General features: G+C 43.4%; 1 protein-coding gene and 1 pseudogene across 1 annotated transcript in view; both read right to left on the bottom strand.

Annotated features, from left to right (window-relative positions):
* LOC124795584 overlaps positions 1-27,575 on the bottom strand; it is a 571,616-nt gene that overhangs the window by 319,465 nt on the left and 224,576 nt on the right. The window lies entirely within an intron of this gene.
* LOC124796777 lies at positions 1,812-1,929 on the bottom strand (annotated as a pseudogene).

Here is a 27,575-nt window from a genome sequence, read left to right as displayed (position 1 = left end):
TCCTAAGGACAAACACACACACCCATCTTATGGGACTTAACTGCTAAGGTCATCAGTCCCTAAGCTTACGCACTACTTAACCTAAATTATCCTAAGGACAAACACACACACCCATGCCCGAGGGAGGAGTCGAACCTACGCCGGGACCAGCCGCACAGTCCATGACTGCAGCGCCTTTAGACCGCTCGGCTAATCCCGCGCGGCTTGGTTCTATTCTGGATTCCAATACACCATATTATACCTCACTCTTTTGGCTGTTAATCTGTATTTTTCAACTCAATCTCCGTTCAGGGCGACGCCCTTACGCCACCTTGCTGGGGTGGCCTGTGTGCCCGCACGGGACCACTCTACTGGTAGCCGTCGGAACCAACGTCTTGCAGCACCAGTACCCTCACCATCACCCACGACTGATTTCCCGCAGCGTCCATCCCTTATTGTGCCAAACAGATGGAAGTCGCATGGTGCGGGAAGCGGGTTCTAGGGTGGATGAGGAGGACCAGTCCAGTGTAGTTTTGTGAACTCCTCTCGGGTGCGCAGACTTGGTTGAGGTCTTGCGTTGTCATGGAGAAGGATGTTCGTTTCCACTGTTGTGGCGACAAATACGCTGAAGTCGTTTCTTCAGTTTCCTGAAGGTAGCACAGTACACTTCCTAGCTAATCGTCGCACCATGAGGGAGGACATACAAAAAAATAACTCCTTCAGAGTCGCAGAACACCGTCGCTATGACCTTACCAGCTGAGAATGCGGCTTTGAATTTTTTTTCCGAAGAGGGCAGTACGGCGCCACTACATGGATTGCTGTTTTGTTTCCAGTTCGAAGCGATGAACGTTTCATCGCCTGTGACGATGTTCGCCATACTAAGCCGCCTCGTAACGCGCAAGTAACTCCACACAGGTGTTTGGTCTTCTGTTAACTGCTAGGAACCCTTCGAGTACCCCAACTGGTGGACAAGTGTGTCATCACTACCAACAAAGACACCAGTTGTGCAACGAGGTGTTTGCTTGTTATCCACCGATCACCTCGAATGAGAGTATCCGCACGTTCCGAGATTACATGGGTCACAGCTGTGTGGACGGCCGCTGTGACCAAGCGGTTCTAGGCGCTTCAGTCCGGGACCGAGCTCTTGCTACATCGCAGGCTCGAATCCTGCCTCGGGCATGGATGTATGTCATGTCCTTAGGTTAGTTAGGTTTAAGTAGTTCCAAGTCTACGGGACTGATGACCTCAGATGCTAAGTCCCACAGTGCTTTGAGCCATTTGAAGAATTTTTGAACCACAGCTGCGTGAGGCCGGCCGTCACCCGGGATATCGAACATTTTACGTGACTTTGTTGCGATGATGGCAGACGCGTCGCCCAACGACTCACCGTGGTTTTGTTCACTGCCATGTCTCTGTACACATTTTGAAAGTGCCTACGAATATTTGCGATACCCTGGTTTCCCGCCAAAATAAAGTCAATGACAGCTCTCTACTTGGAACACACCTCCGTTACAGACGCCATTTTGAAGACTACGTACACCTATCAAAATTGTACGACAGATAAAGGTTTGTTGTTCGTTGGCGGTTTAAAACTGCACCCTAAAAGAAAAACTAAAGAAAAGACACCTCCCGAACAGGCCATGAAGGCCCAGCGGTTACCGACCGGCCGCCGTGTCATCCTCAGCCCATAGGCGTCACTGGATGCGGATATGGAGGGGCATGTGGTCAGCACACCGCTCTCCCGGCCGTATGTCAGTTACCGAGGCCGGAGCCGCTGCTTCTCAATCAAGTAGCTTCTCAGTTTGCCTCACAAGGGCTGAGTGCACCCTGCTTGCCAACAGCGCTCGGCAGACCTGATGGTCACCCATCCAAATGCTAGCCCAGCCCGACAGCGCTGAACTTCGGTGATCTGACGGGAACCAGTGTTACCACTGCGGCAAGGCCGTTGGCACACCCTAAAGGAAAACCAGTTCGATATTTCGACAGCAATCGTATTTACAGTACCATCATTTTCTCTCCGGAGCTACAGGAGCTGAGCTCTTGTCGAATCCACGTTTTCTGACATTTGTTCGAAATCTCTCAAGCGAATGTTTGAATGGTTTCTTCCATGATACCACGGCCGTTTTCCGCCCCTTTTTTGCATATCGCTGTCTGCGTCCGTAGCTGAGTGCTCAGTGTGGCTGAGTGCCATATGGAGGACCCGGGTTCGACCCTGGTACTACCACGGATTTTCCATTTGTGGGAGAACTATATCGGAGTGCACTCATGAGGAGAACAAGGCAAGTGATATAACCAGATTTCCCAGAAACTTCGCTCAGTGGAAGATCAGTCACAATATGCGAACACGTTTCTCCGCTTATGCTTAGGTATTCGAGCGTTTCTGAGAAGGTGACGGTCAAAGTTTTCGAGGTAATGTATGTGCCTTTTAGCAGAGTAAACAGCCCACCTAAAGCGGTGACAGTGGCTAGCGTCGCAGTTTCACACTTTTGCACCCTTTGTTCGAAATTCGGTTATCATTATTATGTTTTCATTTATATACTCATTCCAATTATGTTTGTAGAAGATTACTACGCGAATGTTTTCCGGTGTATATTGAAATAACGCTGTTCTTATTCGTGTACAGATCGTATGTCTGGCGAATGAATGTTCAACAGATTTAAAGAAATTTGTTCGTTTAGGTTTTTTGGAGATGGAAAAAAAAAGAAAACCATCTCCTCCCCTCCGCCTTGGTGCACCTGATGGAAAATGCGTTGACACTGCTACGTTAGCATTTCATCAATCCAGGTACCACTTTGCAAGTATCACCGTTTTATACTGAGACACAGTTATTAGAATGAGACCCTGGACGTTTATCCAGATGTGTCATAGTAATTGGTTGATACTGTCAGTGTTTGTCATTTTACTTTAAAGTAATAAACTGAATTAACTGCGATTCCGTTTTAAACGAACTCGCTATTCACTACTCTGGAGCAGCTATGATTTGTCTACCTCAGGGTGCAGAGCCATTCTACGAGGGTCACTCCAAAACAAATGCACACTATTTGTTTTTTAAATCCATCTTTTATTCTACATGTTTGGAAGTTTTACAATGTGTAGATACATCCTTTAGGAACAATATTTTCATTTCTCCACATGATTTCCATCCCTCTAAACTGCCTTACGCCATCTTGGAACCAGCGCCTGTACACACACACGGTAACATTCTGGACCAACCTGTTGGAGCCACTGTTTTGCAGCGTGCACAAGGGAGTCATCATCTTCAAACCTTGTTCCACGAAGAGAGTCTTTCAGTTTCCCAAAGAGATGATAGTCACATGGAGCCAGGTCAGGACTGTAAGATGGGTGTTTCAGTGTTGTCCATCCGAGTTTTATGATCGCTTCCATGTTTTTTTGACTGACATGTGGCCGTGCATTGTCGTGCAACAGCAAAACATCCTGCTTTTGCCGATGTATTCGAACACGACTGAGTCGAGCTTGAAGTTTCTGCAGTGTCGTCACATATGCATCAGAATTTGTGGTGGTGCCACTTGGCATGATCACAAGCAAGAGTCCTTCGGAATCGAAAAATGCCGTAGCCATAACTTTTCCAGCAGTAGGTGTGGTTATGAATTTTTTTTTTTTTTTTCCTTAGGTGAATTTGCGTGATGCCACTCCATTGATTGCCTCTTTGTCTCTGGTGAAAAATGATGGAGCCATGTTTCATCACCTGTCACAATTCTTCTAAGAAATTTATCTCCACCATTCTCGTACTGTTCCAAAAGTTCGCTGCATACCGTTTTTCTTGTTTCTTTGTGAGCCACTGTCAACATCCTGGGAACCCACCTGGCACAAACCTTTCTTATCGCCAACACTTTCAGTATTCTGCAAACGTTTCCTTCCCCTATCCAAACGTAGCGTGACAACTCGTTCACTGTGATGCGTCTGTCAGCAGTCACCAATTCGTTAACTCTCTGCACATTGTCCGGAGTGTGTGCAGTACGAGGCCTGCCGCTGCGAGGACAATCCTCAATACTGCCGTGCCCGCTTTCATCACGTAACCTGCTTGCCCACCGACTAACTGTACTGCGATCGACAGCAGCATCTCCATACACATTTTTTAACCTCTTGTGGATGTTTCCCACAGTCTCGTTTTCACAGCACACGAATTCTAGGACAGCACGTTGCTTCTGACGAACGTCAAGTGTAGCAACCATGTTGAATACATGCTGTGACGGCGCCACTCACGGGAACAGGTTGAACTAAGTTTGAAAACAAGCAGGAAGGATGTATCTACACACTGTAGAACTTTCACACATGCACAATGAAAACTGTTAAAGGAGACATGCATACTCTAGCAGTGTAGACCGCCGTATTTCGTGAGTGAGAAATTTCATCTGCAATTTGTCGACAGTTAATTGTAGGCCAGCGAGATGCGAAGCAATTTCGGACTTTGAACGACGCAGTGGTGCCTGAGCTGCTCTAGTGCTGTGGCAAACGGAGGCGAACAGGTCATCACAGTTCGACAGTGAGCAATGCTACGACCCTGCTGTTAATGAGCAACGATAATGGCGTAGCCGCGATGAGGTTTGAACTCAGAATAACCAGCGCTTGTCAGCCCGTCGCCGCCCTCTATTCACGTGCACGCAGCGTAGCGTTTCTGCGGCAGACGGTCGATGGTGGTTGCCGGCAGACCAGCATAGTTTTGGGAGACCGCGTTATAACAGCGGCAGGCGGACATCCTGTGGCCAGGCGTACGCCTCTGGTCCCAGCGGATGTCTCTCGGCGGTCCGCAACGGCCGGCCTCAGCGTTGCGTGTCCTGCAGTCAGGGCCTGTGACTGCGACACGTCTGTGATAACACTGGCCTTCACGAGTGTCAGCTGTTCACTGACAACACACGCACCAGTAGCGTGCTAGCGCCTCGTGAAGGTCTCTGGCACTAGGACAAAACACGCACCCACTCACACCTCGTGTACTTCGTTTTGACGTAGCGAGGTGCGATCGTCTTTTTTTTATGGTTGTGGAAGCGTCATTGGGAATAGGGGGCGGGATGAAATCCTAACTTGCGTAAGCATGTACTAGGGTTGCCCAGAAAGTAAAGGAACGCATTTTTTTTCCTCAGCCGCAAACAATGCTACGAATGCGAAACGTTACGTATGTATTATTTGAGGTCTCCTGAGAGAGCGCATCAAGTTTCCGTCACTTCCGACAGGAACGAGAGGTCCTTGGTTCAAGTCTCACGTCAAGCGAAAAAATTTTCTTTATTTTAGCAAAGTTATGATCTATCCATTCGTTCATTGACGTCTCTGTTCACTGTAATAAGTTTAGTGTCTGTGTTTTGCGGCTGCACCGCAAAACCGTGCGATTAGTAGACGAAACGACATGCCTCTCCAATGGGAACCGAAAACTTTTGATCGCAAGGTCATAGGTCAACCGAATCCTCCACAGGAAAACACGTCTGATATATTCTATACGACACTGGTGACGGCATGTGCGTCATATGACAGGAATATGTTGGCGACCCACCTAACTTGCACACTTGGCGAATGGGTAAAAAGATTCTTCTTCGTTGCTCGATTTAGGTTTTCTTGTGGATGTGATAATTACTCCCAAAAAAGTGATGAAAACATAAGAGTTTGTCACATAAACTGCAACAAATGAATCCAAAAGTCTCACACTCGCACACTTTTCCCTGTGCTCTGTCAAAACATATGTTTTTTACGTTTTCAAATTTTTCCGTGTGTAGACCGTCAAATTCTGGATATGTCCAAGCAAATCTGAACATGTCCTGGAATTTTGGAGAGCGAATTTGATTATGTGTGAGTGCCTGAACTTTCGTAATTGTCTGAAAATAAAAAATTAATCTTTTTGCTCGAAGGAATACTTGAACCAAGGACATCTAGTTCCGCAGCTGCTCACGCTAACCACTGGACCACGGCGCTCCTGTGTTCTGTTGATCATTTATGTTGCCTATCTTACACATGGACTACTCAGTTTGTATATTTTGCATATTTTTTCATAGTTCCAGACAACTTCTTCCTGTTTTCTCGATTGATCTGTGTTCAGTTTTTCAAGGTCTGTGCACTGTGGCAACTTATAACTAAATCTGAGGGGGGTGCGATGGGGAGGTTCCCTTGTTAGAACTTTCAACAAAACTGCTTGGCAGAGGATAAAAACACGCGAGAAGTAAAAGGAAAACGATCTGACGAACAGATGATAGCGTTCGGGTCTTTATTTACTTTTTTACGTGTCTTATGCCTTGTACGTTATGATGTTGTTGGAAGCACTTCGCTCTTCTTAGGCAACTGGCAACCAGATGGGAGTGACTGACAGCTCAGCTCCGGTATTCCCCTTGCTAACCTTGAAAAGCGCTGCACAAGCCCGCGGCAACTAACACGTGAGTTCGCGCAGTAGCGGAGCCCGCACGGGCTGGGCGATATCGCAGTCTCGGCTTGGTGGATGTAAGGGGCTGTCCGTGGAGGGTGCGCCGATCAATAGCAGCGCCCACAAATCCCTCCCGCTCTCCAGTTTCGTATCCGATCGCTTCAGTCCCCGCTTTCCCCTACGAACTACCTGGACCACGGCGGGATCTGATAGGTATTCCGACGGTTTGCCTCAAAACGACAAATACACAACTGCACAAGCGTATCTCATTTTTGCTACATTTGGTGTCCTTTTCAAAACGTACAGGTTACGCGCAGTACACTGTGTACAATGCCAACAGGTGAAACCAGGGTAAGATGGAAAAAACTTTGAGTATTTGCTTTCTGAGCTCAGTATTTGTGCTGCGGTCTAGGCTGCTGACATACTGTTACAACTGTCTAGTTTAGAGTAATATTTTTAAAAAAATCAGTTCCTACATCTACACAATACTCCGCAAGCCATCTAACGGCGTGCAGCGGACGGTACTTCTGGGAGCCAAATTTTCGAAAACTTAGAGTGTTTGCTTTCTGAGGTCCGAATTTGTGCTGTGGTCTAGGCTGTTGACATACTGTTACAACCCTGTGAGGAAGATAACACACAGGAGCAGAGAAGATGGCGGATAAGGGTACGACGACAATTATTTACAGCAAAGAATTATATTCATTTTCAGCTACGCTAAGTTTTAGCGAGTTAGAAAACGAAAATCTATATAAATAAAGAATTATATATGGGGAACATCATTTCCAAAAATTTCGAAAAATTCTTGACAAGTTTACTTTAAATTTTTACGCAATACTCGCATGAACATTCGGACGAGCATAGGCTACAGTGAAACCTTGTTAGAAAATATAGAAAATAGGAAAGTTGTATTCTTGGTTTATAGGTTATGATTAGAACACAATTGCAGAATTTGAATATGCAGTAACAATAAACAGGGCTCAAGGTCAGACTGAGAAGGGAAAAGGAGATGGACAGAGGTGTGGAAGAAAATGGAGATAGAAAAGCGGAGAAGACGAGACGGACAGAGAGAGGAGGCAAGACGATTGGAAAGAGTGGAGGAGAAGGTGGACAGGGAAAGCGGGCAGCAGCAGATGGACAGAGAGGGTGAGGGTGAAGGGGGGGGGGGAGGGGAAGAGAATGAAGAGGAGATGGACAAAAACAGATGGACGAGGTATGGGCAGAGACAAGGCCGGGGGGAGGGGGGGGGGGCAGAGGTGGAGTAAGTCATTAGAAACGTGTGCTTTCTCTTTTCTTCCTTGTCCATTTAGCCAAACTGGGTCACAGCAAAGCGTGGCTGGGAATAGTTTGCAAGAAATCACGGGGAGTTAGAAAACTAAACACAATAAATAGTGTTACTTACGAGTCAATATTTGGTATCGTACTAACATTACTGCCTCACTAGGAGCAGGTTCCTTACTTAAACTCTCCTGTTATAAAATACCAACAACTGAAACTTCAGCTGAAATTCAATCGCAAACTCAGTCGCAATAATATTTCCTTGGATGGTGTTCAGCTTAAATTTCTTACTTTTCTTGTACACATGTTATGCACCCATTGTTTAAACACAGAGCTACTACAAATGATTCATTCGCTTTCAAAGCTCTATATTTAACCAAGTAATTGCATGCACAAACATAACTGATGCATGATTAGAAGCGTAAACTCACAACTTTTGCACTCTTCGCACGTTCATGACTGTTCCTCGTGTCATAGCGACACACGTCCAAACGGAAGTCTGGTTCAAATGGCTCTGAGCACTATGGGACTTAACTGCTGTGGTCATCAGTCCCCTAGAACTTATAACTACTTAAACCTAGCTAACCTAAGGACATCACACACATCCATGCCCGAGGCAGAATTCGAACCTGCGACCGTAGCAGTCACGCGGTTCCAGACTGTAGCGCCTAGAACCGCACGGCCACCCCGGCCGGCAAACGGAAGTCTAGTTCGTTCAATACCATACGTAGCTACATCCTGTCAGTGCCCATCGCAGCAGCATTGACGCTTTCTCTGAACTGTTCCAGTGTTCTTGGCAATGGATGTACGTAAACACGGAGGTTTACGAACGACGAACATCGATGCTTCAATGATGGTGTGCGCTGTCTTGTTGAAAAAATTCTTCGAATCAGCAGTCTGTAGTGGTAACAACCTCAACTGCATTACACAGTATTAACGTAAGGCCGGTATTTCACTATCATATTTCTTTGTCAAAGTTGATATGTCAAGTATTTATGTCAAAGAAATTTGATGGTGTAAAAGGCTACTTTGTCAAATCTCGCCTGTCATCAAATAAATATGATCAAATGTAGGGCCTCGCCGTACATTTGATCTTAAAAGTGGTTCGTTTTCTGTTCACTGCAATATGAAATGTAACCGCTTGGAGAGCTGGCGTCGCTACATCTACTTGAATTCTCTGTAGCGTGTTTGTAAATATGGCTTCAGAGTTTTATATTTGGTTCGACTATAGTGGACGTTGAGCAAGGGGCACAGTGCATGCTATTAATTGTGTGTTGATGGGAAGATGGAATATGCTGCAGGCGACTTTATGTCCACAATCACAGCTACAGACATCCATCTCTACATATGGAAGCATTGAGGCAGCTTTTCAGAAAGCCGGAATTGAGGACGTGGTCACACTCTAAAATGAAAATTATTTCTTTGCTTTCTATTCTACTTTGTCTACTTTTCGACTCTGGATGTCACAATTTAAAAAGCACTTCATCTCTCTATTAATTTTGTAGTCGTTAGAACACTGATGCCATTAATTAAATTATTCAAAAATAAAAATATTTCTTATTCCCATACAGTATACTAAACATCTAGATCTGCAGCGAATTAACGCATGGTGCAGGGAATGGCAATTGAATCTCAATGTAGACAAGTGTAATGTGCTGCGAATACATAGAAAGGAAGTCCTTTATCATTTAGCTAGAATATAACAGGTCAGCAACTGGAAGCAGTTAATTGCATAAATTATCTGGGAGTAGGCATTAGGAGTGATTTAAAATGGAATGATCATATAAAGTTGGTCATCGGTAAAGCAGATGCCAGACTGAGATTCACTGGAAGAATCCTAAGGAAATGCAATCCGAAAACAAAGGAAGCAGGTTACAGTACACTTGTTCGCCCACTGCTTGAATATTGCTCACCAGTGTGGGATCCATACTCGATAGGGTTGATAGAAGAGATAGAGAAGATCCAACGGAGAGCAGAGCGCTTCGTTACAGGGTGATATAGTAATCGTGAAAGCGTTACGGAGATGGTAGATAAACTCCAGTGGAAGACTCTGCAAGAGAGACGCTCAGTAGGTCGGTACGGACTTTTGTTGAAGTTTCGTGAACATACATTCACCGAGGAGTCAAGCAGTATATTGCTCCCTCTTACGTATATCTCGCGAAGAGACCATGAGGATAAAATCGGGAAGATTCAGCCCACACAGAGGCATACCGACAATCTTTCTTTACACGAACAATACGAGACTGGAGTAGAAGGGAGAACCCATCGAGGTAGTCAAAGTACCCTCCGCCACACATTGTCAGGTGGCTTGCGGAGTATGGATGTAGATGTAGATGTAAATTCATTTACGTTCACATATTTCCCCTTTAGTGCTTCATAAATCGCATCAGACGTTTCTGGAATTATTTACCGGCTAGCGTAAATGGTAAAAACTGCCAGTCTTGATTGCGAGATTAAGGCGGAGCTCACCATCTGCAGCATCATCGATAGAATCGACTGTGGTCCATTGGTGTAGAACCGAGAGGAGGGTCTGAATCACACGCTCAGGCGGTCCTGTGACCGTGTAGGCTGCAGATTCCTTGACTTAGCGATATCGGGTGGTGAGTTTCCGGATTCCGCTTAATAGGTCAGGAGCCCATTGCGCACAGGAAGCGGCAACAAGGGTAGTGGGGGTGTGTGGAAGGGACTGGGCGGTTTTTTTTAGGTTATAGTGTCTCAGGAAACCACAGAAAGGGCGTCCGTCTAGAAGTGGGCAGGTAAAACACGGTAAAGTAGTTGTAGAAACGATCGGTTGTAAATTGTCGTAGCTGAGCTCCAAGCCCTAATAGAAAGCACTGAAGCTCAAATAGTTATAGGTACAGTGCATAATAACAAGTCGTTGTCCACCATCTTGAAATTTTATGAAAAGTATGACGACAGTGCAATTCCCCTTTTAAGAGCCACGTCAAAGATCTTTGTCAAAGAAATTTGACGAATAGTTGATCATATTTCTTTGTCAAAGAAATGTGATAGTGTAATACCTGCCTAAGAGGTTACGGTTAATGTTATTCCACACAAGAAACACGGCGCATATAGCTTCGTCTGTGACATAGCAGAGAAAACCGGCGAATCTCGTTCATGCCACGCAACGTCACGAGGAGAACGTGCCCCACGCTTTCGCATTGTGGTTATTAATCTTTCCAGACAAATGGAAGGTTGCTTCGTCGCTGAATATCAGCTTTCAGGCGAAATGTTCACCGTCACGTGCTTCTTTCGTGTACTCTGATGCGCCGGCCACAGTCTTCAGGTTTTTAACTGTTGCACGAGCTGCGGGCGTTATGGTTTGAAATGTAACAACCGTCGCAAGGCCTTCCACACGGTTCCCGGTGGTATTCCAAGTAAAGGGTGGATATAATTAAACATTCGCTACTTGAACCAGTGTAGATGGAAAACTGTTTACCGTATGGGTACACTCCACTCTCTTCCGATCGTGCCACTGTAGGACTTGCGCTGTTAGCAGTGTGAGTGTCGTGACATGCAATGTAGGCTTGAAACACTAGCGTCAGTGTGCATTTAATTTACAGACAGTGGCCATGTGTCTGGATAAGGTGAACAGGGCTTTAATCTTAAAGCCGTTTTATTAAAACTCTTCGTGAGTACCGACGTATTAAAAGGAATACGGAGAGGCCGGCCGAGGTGGCTGAGAGGTTCTAGGCGCTACAGTCTGGAATCGCGCGACCCCTACGGTCGCAGGTTCGAATCCTGCCTCGGGCATGGATGTGTGAGATGTCCTTAGGTTAGTCAGGTTTAAGTAGTTCTAAGTTCTAGGGGACTGATGACCTTAGAAGTTAAGTCCCATAGTGCTCAGAGCCATTTGAACCATTTTTTTAATACGGAGAGACCCTCCTTCCTCTCCGAGGTTGGAGAACATGATTCGGAAGTTAGAATTAACTGGCGATTTGGGAATCGCTCCTGGCAGCGGCCAACTGCGACAGAAATTGTTACCATGCTTGAGAATGGTGGATGCAATGCGCAGTCTTCAAGCAGTGCACGAACTGTGCCAAGACTGCTGAACATTCCATGATCTTCCGTTCGGAAAGTCCTGCGAATTACTGTGAAATGCTACCCGAACACCTTTTCTAACCTGGTGCGTAAACATGGTAACCAATTAAGAAATGTTACCTTCTCATGTGGAAATCATAACGTGTCTCTTCCAATGGTTTATTCGTTATTCCCCTTCCGCACGTCCTTATTAATGTTTCCACAAAGTTTCGTTGTCCAGGATCATTCGTTTTTCATGGAAGCCTTCTCAGTTAGCGAAAGTTTAATTATAACTAGTCTGTACGTGGCTTGCGCAAACTGTTGATTTTTTTGGACTACATACGAATCTTTCCCGTCAGCGTCTCCGCGGCTGCATGTGGTACACTTGGTCGACCAGGACTTTTCTGTTTAGAGACAGAACTTGTGTCCCTAAATTGTGAAAACCAACGCACAATGCTCTATTACGTGACGGTTTGTTTCCACAAACTCCTCCTGAATGCTCATTGCACTGTTATAACAGAAAAAATGCCACATATTTCAAGATACAAAAACTGTCCTTGCTTTGTAGACATTTTGCCAAGCCACTGCTGGGCATCATGCACCAATCATATTTCAGCATGTAAAACTTTGGAAACTACAGAAATTTGTAAAGGCATGTAACATTTACAAGTAACACTGTGTAGAATGGAACTCTGTAATTTGACTTTCACATGTTCACTACAAGTAATACAATTTTCTCCATCGTTATGGTTTTTCGGATCATGATCCTTAGCCGTACCGATGTACGGTTTGTCGATAAAATTTCATTCTTATATTAGATAGCTTAGAGTCAACGCAGAGGCTTACCCAGCAGTCATTCTTCCCACAAACCACACGCGATGAACAGGAAAAAGGGGGGAAGGTGGGGGGGATAAGTGACAGAGGTACATAAAGTACCCTCCGTCACACACCTAGGGTAGCTCGCGGAGAAAGGATGTAGAAGGTATAGATGACTAGATGTAACGAGTCAAAATTAAGCTAACGCTTTTATGACTGCTTCTTTTCGGTAGGAATCAATTGGGGAAAAGGAGAGGGGGGGGGGGGGGCGGAGGTTCTTCCAACTGTGGCTGCCTGCATTTCCTTTCTTTTCCATCTTCCTGCTTTTTCTTCATTAAGGATGAGTCTGTTTAATATACAGAAAAGATTACAAAAATGAGAAAAATTTGAAGGATAAGTCTATGATTGTGCTGTTACACTCAGTCCAATTTGTCATCTTGGAGAGACAGTCATTTTTGACAAGCTTGTCTGCATGACCATTTTTTACAGCAAGCAAACAAATATTTGTTTTGTAAATAAAACCGCCTTTTCTTACTGCAACTGTAATTTATTTCTCCGAGACGCGTTTCGCCTTTTTTTAAGATAATAACCTCACAATATTTACGTCTTCAAAAGCACGATCAAATATCTACAACTAGTGGCAAAAGAGTAATAGTGCACCACGAAAATAAGGATAAAGATGGTGAACAGTGTGAAGGAAAAGGTTAGGAATATAAAAATGTGCTTATGTTTCGGAAATGGAGTGGCAGTGCGACCCCCAGGACCAAATGAGAGGAAACGCAGATGCCAACAAACTATCTCACTGGAGATGCCTTAGAGTAAAAAACGCCGAAACGCGTCTGTAAAATATAAATCACAGTTGTAGCAAGAATAGGCGGTGTTATTTACAAAACAAATATTGACATTTTTAATTCAAGCAATATTCCAGGAAATTACCTTATTGGGAAACAAGAATTATCTATCAGTCGGCGATTTTGAGGATTACTGCTCTAATATCAGCGATAAAAGTACAGACATTTACGCCACAAACGCTATGCTTTGCTGATAATTATACGGATTCCAAGATGGAACGTTTGGGTTTTACACATGTAACTAGCCGCAGAAGTCCCTGATGCTTTAGGTACAGGAGCTCCCATTAGCGGCAAAAATAACGTGACTTTTGAAATTCACCATTGTAGCCTCTTCGTCATCTCACCCAACTTTCTCCAGTTTTCATCTTCCCTACCGCGTTTTAGAGATCCTAGGGTCCTTCCTAAGTGGCTGGGTCGTCCTTTACTTCTCTCTTTAGCGTTAATTGGACCGAGGGTTTCAAGAGTGTGCCTTCTTCATCGTCATGTGCCTTTACACTGAATCACGTTTCGGTGGTGCAGCCACCAAATGTGTTTCCTATACAAGCGGTTTGCGTACATCAACGCCCAGCAGTGAACGTCCGCTCCCGCTGACACGCTAGCGACCAACATTTACTTCCTGCTTTCCCCCACCATCCCCCCCCCCCCCCCCCAACAGCCACGACTGCGCAGGTGACTCACCGGCCACGTGCCTTGTGGGCAATGAGTGTCAGCTGGAAAACTCAAAATTCCACGGTTAGCCACCGAGAGTTTCTGCCAGTCGTCAGCGTGAGGTGCGGAAGTAAGACTGTCATTTGAGTAAAGAAACAAGACAGAGCAGTGAACTAGTGATCTGCATCCTTCGCATTAAAACCTTACATCACGCCGAAACGTTACGAGTGAAATATCTGTTAACAGAGATCTTTTCTCCAGTGGCAGAACTCCACAATGGCGTTTTAGATTGAGAATACATGGGGAAAAACTTATCCAGACTCACAAAATGAATGAGTTTCGTCGAGAATGACGGCGTGAAATAGCAACTGAAAATATGCTAAACATGCACCTTACATATTTTTCTGCGTTTCTTAACTTCCCTTTCCTGATAATCTTCGCAAAAATGTGAGCCTCCTTGCCAGGACAAGGCTGTATAACATAACGAAATAGAAACTGACAGCGGGTAGCACCTTTTGATAAGCAATGTGACTTTTTACGCAAGTAATGTGGTGAATGTCATTCCACTGCACAAGTTTACAGACGTACAATAAAACTGTCAGTTTACAAATGGTATTCTAGTGCAACCCCTGAGTGCTGAAGCTCTTAACTAGAGATCCAACACTGATATAGGTTTGAAAATTAGGAATACTGCGTCAAGGTATAATCTTTTGTTGTAGATTTTTTTGTGAAATTTGGCGGAACGCACACAGAACTGTAGGTCACTTAAAATATGAAATATGAATCTTAATAAATTTCCAAAGTGAACGGGAGATGAAGCAGCAAGAAGGCAGAGTCAAACAACCCTTTTTCTCCGCACGACACTCATGTAAGTAAACACTGCTGCTAAACAATTCACTCAGAATGAAATTTACAATCATGCTTCATTTTAGAATGTTTATTGGCGCAATCTTCGCTAGAGGTGGAAACAAGGACCATATTAAACACAGTCGTTTAACTTACTGAAGAAGAATTTATGTGTAAAACACCAGACAAACGCTTTTCTTATAATTTATGTACGTAGGACGCAAAAACAATTCAAGTTACTTAATTAACGCTGTCGTAAGTTGTCGGAACCGCGCCGTAGTCTAGCAGAGCTGAGATTGCGGGTTGAAAGTCCGCTTTGGGCATAGCCGTAGTTTTTAAACGTGGAATAATGTGCGTCTCCTACATATGATTTATCAAATGGTGATATAAAAAATCCGTCGCAACAAGATGAGTACAAGCGGCAACGGAATTGTGGCTTTGAGGGTTAATGGCTGTAGGGCTAAAAGCCAGTAGTCAGTAATTTCTAGTCAGTACGGTATTTTTAGAAATCACAGGCTTAAATATAGCGTGGAATTAGACATACGTTCCACCAAAAAGGTCCGCACCAAAGCTGATATTACTACTTTTCGTTAGAGGCAGCATCGATGTCGGTTAGGTACATTAAAGCGGAGATTGTTATTTGCTTTCACAACGGAGTCGGGGTGACGGGCATTCCACGCCAGTATCCTTAGTGGACAAGGCGTGAAGTCTTCTTCGGCCACAGAATACACAACAGTATCGGACACGACTGTGTACGTTGCTTAATTTAACAGAAGAATCCGCTGAGCGCGTCTAGGCGAGGGAAATACTTCAGCGGAAATCCGTTGCCCGTTTCAGGAATTTGGGCAACTGGGAAGTGGGCACCAGATGATACGGCACGAAGCAGTGACGTCACTCTAGCAGATATATTATCTCACACACTGTCACAAAACTCAACACAAACATAGAAAACTCGGGAAGTTTTGTACTGTTGCAGCCGTACTTCAGGTTCATGCCACGAGAGCGCAGAACTGAGCAGTTAGGCAAGATGGCGACAGGCGCCGAGAAAGCATATGTTGTGCTTGAAATGCATCCACATTACTCTGCCGTAACAATGCAATGACACTTTAGAAAACCAAGTTCAACGTAAAGATCCACCAACAGCAAACTCCATTCGGCGATGCTATGCATCGATTAGAGCTTCGGGATGCCTCGGCAAGGGGAAATCGACTGGTCGGCCTGCAGTGCAGTACTGTAGAAGTCTCCAGTTTGGTTGTTCACGAAACGTTCCACCTCTACCGCCATGTTTTACTTCTGCGGTGCAGGGATTTCGCTGTGTACAAGAAGTGTTCAGGTGACTTTCGAAGGTAAACCATAGAAATCAACGAAGAGAGCAAGCAGAGAGTCGGACATACCACAACCGACCGTTTGGAAGATCTTCAGCAGACTACTGTAGTCTTAGCGCTTGTATTTACTACAAGTCCTGAATCACGATGACGAAGTCAGACGCTTTGAATTTTCGACACAGTTGCAACAGCTTATGGAAGTCCTGGGTTTTGTGAGAAAGTCATCTTCCGTGATGAATCACTATTTTGTTGAATGGCACACTTAACAGGCACAACGTGGGAATCTGGAGGACAGAGAATCCTCACACCATCGTGCAGCACATTCGAGAGTCATTATAGGCTAGTGTGTTTTGTGTAGTCTCACGGTTTAAGGTTTACGGTCCCTTTTTTCTGTGAAAAGAAATGTTTAACCGGACATACTTATGTCACAACTAGAGAATAACGTCTACCAACAGGATGGTTGGTACTCCACCCCACTTCCATTATGAATGTCGAGAATTCTTAAGCAGAAACTGAGAAACCGATGAATGGGTCGTAGTGGGGTTGACGATCAATAATTCATGTCAGGCCCTCCACGCTTCCCTGCCTAACCCCACGAGTTTCTTTTGTGTGGAGTTATTCACGAAAGATTCAGTGTTTCCGGCTTCTCTACCAAAACTGCGAGCTCACATGAGCAGTGCTTTTGAACAGATTGATACGGACATGCTGCACCGAACGTGGAAAGAACTTGATTACCGTCTTGATATTTGCAGAATCAGTATGGGAACAGACATGGGGCACTTTTAATAAATAAAAAAGACCTTTTTGAGTTTTTCAAGGTGTGCGCAAAGCCCCGTGACATAATGTAAATAATATAGTACATCAAATCTGTAAAGTAGTTCAGGTCATTTATAATAACGTTGAATTTGTCTGTAGAAAGGTTGTAACGCCATCAGACAGTAGCAAAACGCAATAAGACCTTCGGAGGATAAACCATTGGTGCACGGGCTGGCAGCTGACACTGAAGGTAAGTAAGTGTAGCGTGTTGTGCGTAAATAGCCGATGACACCCATTAGTGTTGGGTTATGCAACTGGCGAAAACTAGCTGAAAACAATGACGACCGTAAAATACCTTGTAGCATTCCGTATGGGCCGACATGAAGTAGAATACCTAAGTAATACGACACTTTGTTCATCTTAAGAATAAGCCTGACGTAAACAATGATTGGTCAGAAGCCGTAGCACGAGTACACTGGTGTTGCTACGCTCTTGAAAGTAGGTCATTCTTATGTATTAGATATATTATTAGCAAGTTACGTTAAATGAAATTTTAAGGTATTGTAATGTATTAACACCCATCAACGTTTTTTTAATCACTCTTTCGCTACGTAGTTTCCATTCAGAAAATCGTGTACAGTCACAGACCTGTAGTGTTGTGCCCTGATTGTCGCGCTCTCCTGCTCCGTAGTGAAACATGCGTATGGAAGACGGTTGAACGCTGCCGAGCAATAGGCTTTCCTTAATGTTTTTCATAAATATACAGAAAAACCCGGCTTTGAAGTTTTTCGAGGAGCTGTATTTGATAGCCGGCCGAGGTGGCCGAGCGGTTCTAGGCGCTCAGTCCGGAACCGAGCGGCTGCTACGGTCGCAGGTTCGAATCCTGCCTCGGGCATGGATGTGTGTGATGTCCTTAGGTTAGTTAGGTTTAAGTAGTTCTAAGGTCTAGGGGACTGATGACCTCAGATGTTAAGTCCCATAGTGGTCAGAGCCATTTGAACCATTTTTATATTTGATAAAGTTGAGTTACAAATACACACTGATTGTATAGCGGACTCGGTAGTGTAGTAGATTGATAATTTGGTGCAATTCGTGCGTCGCTGTTTAAAGTCTCGCCTTGGTCATCCTTTTTTTCGTTCAATTTGAAATACCTACGTCTCGTAATTATAAAATTTATCATCATTTTTTATGAATAATTCTGGCCTTCATTTTTCTTATTGCATACTGCACGTGAAATTCCTGTTTTCATTTCAAATATGAATTCTTAATTATCGATATTTTATGAACTTATGTTAACAAAGGTTGCTTAAATTAAGAAAACACAACAATTTAATTTTTAGGACAAAAATGATAAACCAAATGTTATTCATTTGGACTATGTCCATTGTTTTGTACCACAGCTGTACTCTCACACAAACCAGAGTAATAAAAGTCGTAGAAACATAAAAAAAACAGTCATTTTCACCGAATCGACCACACCATACAAACGCTGCCTTTTTAGATTTGGCAATATACCATTACAAAAGGAACCCAACAGAACTAATCTGCAGCTAAGTTAAGGAATCTGTCTTGAGAAATAACAAGACTAGACGAACTGGAACTAACGCACGCGGCTTTTTCACATGTAACTGCCGAACGCTGGCGGTATTTAGAACGGCATAAAAGGAGAAAATGCGGTGCCTGGATGGCTTCGTGGTTTCTGTTGTTGATCGACTCTGTATCAAGGTAGCAGATGGCAGTTCCAGAACTGAAATGTATTTCTCGGATTCGGATAAGGAAGGAGCTAAGAGATTACCAGACAACCGACTGTAATTAATTCCTTCAGTGGCTTCAATATTCAACAATAAGTTGAAATCCCTGAAGCATGCCCTTTCATCACACATAGCTCTATAAGAAAAATTACTTTGTTTTTAAGTTGGTAGTTTTGTCGAATATTATTTCATTCTCTTTAAAAATTAAACGACATTGGAAGCTATATTGTGTCCCTGTTCGTCTCCTTTTACGTCTGAACTGCAAAAAATTGTTCAAATGGCTCTGAGCACCATGGGACTTAGCATCTGAGGTCATGAGTCCCCTAGAACTTAGAACTACTTAAACCTAACTAACCTAAGGACATCACACACATCCATTTCCGAGGCAGGATTCGAACCTGCGACCGTAGCGGGCGCGCGGTTCCAGACTGAAGCGCCTAGAACCGCTCTCCCACAGCGGCCGGCCGTCTGAACTGCAACTGCTCACATGGTTGCACATTAGCTGAACCAGCTGGCTGGCCAGTGCTGCCCAAGTTAAACGCACCGATAAAGCTGTCGTTTCTGCATTATCACTCTCTCTGTGTGCGTGTAACACAGCGCAAAACTTATCCTTATGGTCGTACTTGACTGTACTGGACACAGCTTAGTTTCCGCTCCACGTGAAACGAAGTCCAACCAGATTCAAGCAAACGCGGAGGAATACGTGGTGTAATGTTTACATCAGGTTTATTGTGTGTGTGAAATCTTATGGGAGTTAACTGCTAAGGTCATCACACCCTAAGCTTACACACTACTTAACCTAAATTATCCTAAGGACAAACACACATACACCCATGCCCGAGGGAGGACTCGAACCTCCGCCGGGACCAGCCTGCGAAACCACACATTTCAGCAGGATAATGCACGACCGCATGTTGCAGGTCCTGTACGGGCCTTTCTGGATACAGAAAATGTTCGACTGCTGCCCTGGCCAGCACATTTTCCAGATCTCTCACCAACTGAAAACGTCTGGTCAATGGTGACCGAGCAACTGGCTCGTCACATTACGCCAGTCAGTACTCTTGATAAACTGTGGTATCGTGTTGCAGCTGCATGGGCATCAGAGAGATGCCAAAGTTTTGAGAGGTTACTATAAACGGACGTTCTGGACGTGTGTCCGCCAGAAAAAGGAAATTTGTAAAGATGGATGTCATGAATTGATAGATATGTGATGACTTTTGAACATTATTATGGTAAATACATTGTTTGTTCTCTATCAAAATCTTTCATTGCTAACTATGCCTGTCAGTAGTTAGCGCCTTCAGTAGTTAGAATCTTTTATTTAGCTGCAGTATTGGCGCTCGCTGTATTGCAGTAGTTCGAGAAACGAAGATTTTTGTGAGGTAAGTGATTCATGAAAGGTATAGGTTATAGACCTACACGGGTAAGTTTACTGTTGAAGTTCCAAGGATGCGAGTTTCCAAGAAAAATCGGATAAAACGTAGTACTTTCTCCCACATATGTCGCGCGGAGTCACCACGATGAGAAAAATCAGAAAAATTTTACTTTTTACGTAAGTTTGGCGGCACTTTTTATTCGCAGACACTCTTCTCAGACGGAACAGCGAAAAATGTGGGGAGGTAGGAAGGGGAGAGATGATAGCGATATCCGAAGTACCTTCGCCAGCTGTAGGATTAAGATGGCTTGTGAAACAGATGTAGCGCTCTAAAGAATTTTAGTTCTGATTTCAAGCAAAACTCAGTGTCTTTGTAGCTCGTACATCCAACCCCTTTCGTACACCGATTCATTACAAAACAAGTCTCCTTTACAGGCCGCTGCCAAGTGCACTAAACATATCTGAGTATAATATCACACAGTTACAACAGCGTCACGCCGAACGAAATGCATATTATCGAGCGAGCATTACGATGATACAAAATTGCTGTCCGAACTCCGTAAAGGACGAGCAAGACTTGACAGCGGACTGCCGTGATGGCGGTACGTGCAACTTCTGCTGAAAACAGAAGATGTGTGGAGAAATGTGAAATTTCGAGGCATGGTAGTGATAGATTCTTTCTTTTTCGGCTCAAATGGCTCTGAGCACTATGGGATGTGACGGTACGTCACATAAATATTGACATTTTTATCGGTTGTAAGCAGAGAACAATATTGTGAAGTGTTAAGGGTGAACTAAAAATTACTTGTAAACACTTATCGTATTTCATGAACATAATTAGTATAAAAGATACAGTTAATTTTCTTGAAAAAAACTGATATGCAGCGATAATTTAAAAGTAGCATCTTTAATTAAAACATGTCTATGAAAATAAAAAAGGATCGCTAAGAGACGCGATTGTACGGCCGAGGAGGAGGGACGTACTTTAAGGAATACACACTGTTTTGTTTCGCGATACGGAAGGCAGCCATTGAGCGTCTATACATATTTTATGTAAGTTATTCTGTATTCTGCTAAAATAAACTAACTATTGTTATCACAAAATGAATTTCTTTGTAATAGTTGTCACCTCAAATGGTGGCAGCGGCTAATTATTTTTAATAAGCATTTTTTCAGTAATTGGAGCTGCGGGAAGCTCATCTTCCGATGCAGCCTCCAGTCGGCCATTACGCGCCGAAGTATTAATTTATTTTTCAAAGTGTTAACAGTAACTGTATATGCGAGAGATTTCATTATAAGAACCTTTCTTAATTGCAACAAATATTTAATTTTACGTTAAAGTTCATTTTTTAAATGACACAGATTCCATGAGTTCAGTAAATTTTATGTTGGCCGCTCCACGGCAACAATCGCAATCCTCTCGAGCCTTGCTTTGCAATCAATAAATAGAAATTAACAAAATTACATTCAATTCAGTTAACGGCAACTATATTTTAGTCCTCACGTTCAAAGTTGGTACATGAATAACAGCGGTCCTTCAAGAACTCGTTTCATATTTACTTATGCACGTAAGTAAATGTGATGAGAAAAGATAATATCTTTAAGAGAAAGAATCATGCTCATAAATTATATATATATATATATATATATATATATATATATATATGTATGTATATAACGTAACAGGGACTTAACATCTGAGGTCATCAGTTCCCTAGAACTTAGAACTACTTAAACCTAACTAACCTAAGGACATCACACACATCCACGCCCGAGGCAGGATTCGAACCTGCGACCGTGTCGGTCGCGTTGTTCCAGACTGAAGCGCCTAGAACCGCTCGGCCACACCGACCGTCGTTTTTCGGCGTAGTCCTCTTTTCGGTAACTAGTTTACCTAATGCGTAGATGCCATTCCTGAAGAACGACGCCTCGACGTTTACAAAATATCTTTATACGTTTCTCTCTCCAATTCTTTCAGTTTCTACCGTCAAGTGTCGTGACTCGAAGAATTATGACATTCTTCCTTCAAATCCAGACCTCTTCTCGAGTACTGTTTCATCGTTTGCCCACAAGGTCGTCACAATAATCAGCAGTTAACGTTTCCATAGAAATGTAGAGATATGTTCCATTTACCCTACTACCTGTTATACATCACTGGCAGTATACCGAATCAATTTGAACCAACCTGTGGGTCGTATGTGGTAAAGGCAGGTTAAGAAATCAAGATCAATGGACAACACAAAAAGAAACGAATGGAGGGTAAAAAAAGTAGTAACGATAAACATAGAAGCGCGAAAATGTCGGGTTACTTCAATGGTATTCGCGGGCCGCAACTCAGCAGCAAGGGAGGTTTACAAAGGGCTTCCTCGGGCACGGTTTCAGAGTCGTACGTGCCGGCGGAACGAATGCACGCAAGGCAGGCAGAGAGAGAGTTTTCAAGCCACCTGGCGGGGCTTACTGGACACTAACTCCTCATTACCTGTTGCAGGGCCTCGGAACGAGTTGCTAAATTAACCGTCGCTGTGTAGCAGTTAGCCCGGCAGCCGATGGAAACTGCCAGCCACAGAACAGGGCTGGCAAACAAGTGGTCCTCTGAGCAAATAAAAACCTGCCGTCTCAGTTGATTCTGGCCTTAAAAAGCCCTGCAACGGATTTTATGGTTGCCCGACTTTAAATAATGAACCGTCCACGATGAAACACCGTGGAGGTATTACACATATTTGTGTTGATGTAGCTACGCGTCACAGTATATTCCAGCACGCCTTACTGATTTTCAGATATGTCTGTATACAGAATACAAGCTAAACGAAAGCATTAGTTACTAAAATAGTCCAAAACTGGATGAGGCAAAAAGTATGAAGATAGCTAACCGAACCAACAATTCCGATCATACATATTTCCCAAACAATAAGAGCGGAAAACCAGATCTATATCAGAAAGCAGGATTCCATCAATTAAGAATGTAATACATATGATGGAAGATTTATAGAGCAATCTGGGAGAACATATAACAAGACATATAAAAATCATGTACAAGTACGGAAATACAGATAAAATCAATCAACTTTTGCTAATCACTTACACCAATACAAAATTACCGCAAGAGATACACATATGGAAAGCATAAGGACCAAGTACAAGAGACACCTCACCCTTCAAAAAACGCTACTACACACGTGAAACAATAAAAGAAAAACCAGCTCGCAACTCATTACACTAAGCTACCTGCCACTTTTTAAAAATAAAAGACACAGCACATATTAACCATGGACATATGATCCTACCTCATGTTAAATGTCCTCCCCTCCACATCCCCTTGATTCTCTCTCTCCCGCAGTGGTTAGCATACTGGAAGACTGTTCAATCCCGCGTCCAGCCATCCTGATTTTCCGTGATTTCCCTAAATCGCTTCAGGGAAATGCCTGGATGGTTCCTATGAAAAGGGCACGGCCGACTTCCTTCCCCATCCTTGCTTGTTCCCACGAGACCGATGACCGCGATGTGTGGTCTCGTCACCCAAACAACCCAACCCACTCTCTCTCTCTCTCTCTCCACTGACTTGCAGTGTTACGCCAAAATATTAGTCGAGCACTTACAAATTGTAAAGTTGCTGCTCGTGTAAATTTTATGTACCAGTTTTGTGAATTTTAACAGCGTAAAATAAGAATTAAAACGTTGCATTCTTCAGGCGTTCTGACTACGTAACTACTGTGCTTGTAAGGGTTAGGTTTGGGGCTAACTGTCAACGTGATTAGTTTTAGCTTAACATTTACAGAAGTCGTTTTTCTTTCACTACCACCACGGGCACGTTTCAATTAATAATGTTAACGAAAGAGCCGGCTATACTGGTGGCGTAACAGCCCAATCAGTGGAGACCAAAAGAGGTTGAATATCGGGGATAGTTCGTCTGAAATTTTTGTACAGTGGTAGGAGGGAGTGCCATGAACAACATGCTAGGAATCCTCATTGGTGAGGCATCGACTGTGCCCTGGAGGTGCGTTTGCAGGTCACTTTCGTACGCATTTCTTGACTCGAAAATCGTGGCGTTCAGTGAAAACGTATCCCAGTATAAAGTCTCACTGCATTAAATTCCTAAAATAAATGCCCTGTTCATTGTTTTTTCTAGGACCAATAATTTACGCGTGGCAACCGAGATAATGTGAAAATTTCAGGCGTGATTTTTGAAGCTAGGATTAACACTGCGGGTTGCATAAAAGAAAAACGGTAGGAGCAGCTGAATCACTCCATGTATAGGGTGAGTCACTAAGTATTGCCACCTAGAATAAATCCGAAAGTACGATAGTAGCTGAACCGTTTGTGGGACAAATGTTGCATGGGACACCGTGGGCCACAATATGACGATGGTATTTTGTTGCTAGGTGGGGTCGCGTCAGAGATATGAGGGTCATCTTTGATTTTTTAAATGGGATGCTATAGTTTGGTACTTATTTTCTGATAGCGGTTATCTAGACGAATCCAATCATGTGTAACAGTAAGGTCTTTGAAGGTCAACAAAGGTTACAAAGATGGCACGAACGTCTATTTACAGAATGTGTTCGAAGCGATGGCCATTGGTATCAATGCAGTGCTGCAATCTTCTTATCATGGACTGAGTGGTATTTCTTATCACTTCGGCAGTTATCGAAGCACATGCTCTGACAATTCTCTCTCGTATATCGTGCAAATAGTAAATATTCGCCGAATACGGCGTATCCATCTGACGTGCCATCTGGATTTTTTCTTGTGGGGCTACGTAAAAGATGTTGTTTATAAAGACGTTCCAACAACACCTGGAGATATGCGAGGGAGAATTGCTATAGCATGTGCTTCGATAAGTGCCGATGTGATAATCAATACCACTCAATCCGTGATAAGAAGATTGCAGCACTGCATTGATACCAATGGTCATCACGTCGAACACATTCTGTAAATGGACGTTCATGCCACCTTTGTGACCTTCGTTGACCTTCAAAGACCTTACTGTTACACATCATTGGATTCGTCTAGATAGCCGCTATCAGAAAATAAATACCAAACCGTACCATCCCATTTAAAAAAAAAAAACGTTGACCTTGCATGGGGGCTTAGTTAAATATATGATTGAAAATATTTTGATAGCTGTATGTCCGATTACGCTGTGTCTCGTAAACGGTTGGCCCTGACTAGTATTTTTACGCTATCTGACTGCAACAAACAATGTAAGAAAATTTTCGTAAACACAGTTAATTAATTAAGTCCCCAGCAACTATAAAACCTACCAAAATCCAAGCACAAATGTAACTGTTCTGTATGTGGGAGTGTGACTCAACGTCCACATCTGGCACGGTTCTTTCCAACAAGACAAAAATTTTTAAATACCAACTATACTGAGGTGACAAACGAAAATTAGAAAAACTATAATTACGCAAGAAAACCAGAATTACACTCTAATGCAAGAACACAAACCAGATGCTTTGTTGACTGAACCTGTAGTGATGCATTATTTCAGATACACAATTAATAAAAGAACATTGTAGTTTTTACCTTCATATATATTGACGAAATGCACACAATAACATCTGCTATCTCTCCCATCAAATAACTGCATAAAACATGGAACAACACTCTTTACTACCACATCTCACTCCGACTTCACGACAAACAGTGCCCACTAGCACATCTCGGTACGAACTCTTAACACATACTGTCCTCTACGAGCTCTCTACTAGCACTGACTGCTATGAACTCTCTACTAGCACTGTGGAGGCGGCTTAATAGTACTCTTTGGCGCAATCTCTGGCGCAGTGGCACAGTGTAGCCACCTTTCATATGCCCCTCCTCCACAGGCCAGAATTTGATGGTATTTTTGCCAGCTTTGGTGGTGAAAATACCACCAAATTCGTCCAGAAAATACAGACAAAAATAAAAGATAATATTAATACCTAAATATCACATAATTAGTTAAAAATTTTGGCTTTGCACTGACCTTTTACTAACCTAATATATGAAATACAGTAAGCAATACAACTTCTTTTCATACATGTGACTTTACATAATAGTTTACACAATATACAAAAAATCAGTTTATGCAAATGTTCACATAAAATGCTTTCAATGATTAGTTTATACAAAAAAAAAAAAAGATACTAACAGGTGACATCTTTTCAGTAAAAGCAGTCCATCAGTGGCACCCAGTAAAGTTTAGCAGGTACACCCAGCAACAAGTCACATTAGTTCAGTAGAAGCAATCCATCAGATGCACCCAGCAATGTTAAGCAGGTGCAGACGCCAACAAGTGACTTCATTTCAGTAAAAGCAGTTCACCAGTTGCACCCAGCAATGTTGAGAGCAGGTGCAGACACCAACAAGTGACACCATTTCAGTAGAAGCAATCCATCAGTTGCACCCAGCAATGTTGAGCAGGTGCAGACACCAACAAGTGACATCATTTCAGTAGAAGCAGTCCATCAGTTGCACCCAGCAATGTTGAGCAGGTGCACACAGCAACAAGTCACATTAGTTCAGTAGAAGCAGTTCATCACTGGCACCCAGCAATGTTGAGCAGGTGCAGACACCAACAAGTGACATCATTTCAGTAGAAGCAGTCAATCAGTTGCACCCATTAATGTTGAGAGCAGGTGCAGACACCAACAAGTGACATTATTTCAGTAGAAGCAGTCCATCAGAGGCACCCAGCAATGTTGAGCAGGTGCAGACTCAAGAAGTAACATCATTTCAGTAGAAACAGTTCTAACAGTGGCACTCAGTAAAGTTCAAGAGGTACACACAGCAACAAGTCACATTAGTTCAGTAGAAGCAGTCCATCAGAGGCACCCAGCAATGTTGAGTAGGTGCAGACAGCAACAAGTGACTTCATTTCAGTAAAAACAGTTCATCAGTTGCACCCAGCAATGTTGAGCAGGTGCAAACAGCAACAAGTGACTTCATTTCAGTAAAAGCAGTTCACCAGTTGCACCCAGCAATGTTGAGAGCAGGTGCAGACACCAACAAGTGACATCATTTCAGCAGAAACAGTCCATCAGTTGCACCCAGCAATGTTGAGAGCAGGTGCAGATACCAACAAGTGATATCATTTCAGTAGAAACAGTTCATCAGTTGCACCCAGCAATGTTGAGTAGATGCAGACACCAACAAGTGACTTCATTTCAGTAGAAACAGTTCATCAGTTGCACCCAGCAATGTTGAGAGCAGGTGCAGATACCAACAAGTGACATCATTTCAGTAGAAACAGTTCATCAGTTGCACCCAGCAATGTTGAGTAGATGCAGACACCAACAAGTGACATCATTTCAGTAGAAGCAGTTCCATCTGTGGCACCCAGTAAAGTTGAAGAGGTACACACAGCAACAGGGGACATTTTTGCAGTAGAAGCAGTCAATCAGTTGCACCCAGCAATGTTGAGCACGTGCAGACACCAAAAAGTCACATCTCTCAGCAGAAGCAGTTCCACAAAATTCACTAACACTGATCACACTGTTCATCAGAGTTTATGAGCAGAAATTAAACATGTCCTAGTGGCACCAATCATGAAGGAAAGGTACAAGTAACAGTCCATAATTTTTTTACAATCAC

The sequence above is a fragment of the Schistocerca piceifrons genome, chromosome 4, assembly GCF_021461385.2.
Source record: "Schistocerca piceifrons isolate TAMUIC-IGC-003096 chromosome 4, iqSchPice1.1, whole genome shotgun sequence".
NCBI lineage: Eukaryota > Metazoa > Arthropoda > Insecta > Orthoptera > Acrididae > Schistocerca > Schistocerca piceifrons.
Note: the sequence above shows the minus strand (reverse complement) of the source record. Positions and strands in the feature narration are given on the sequence as shown.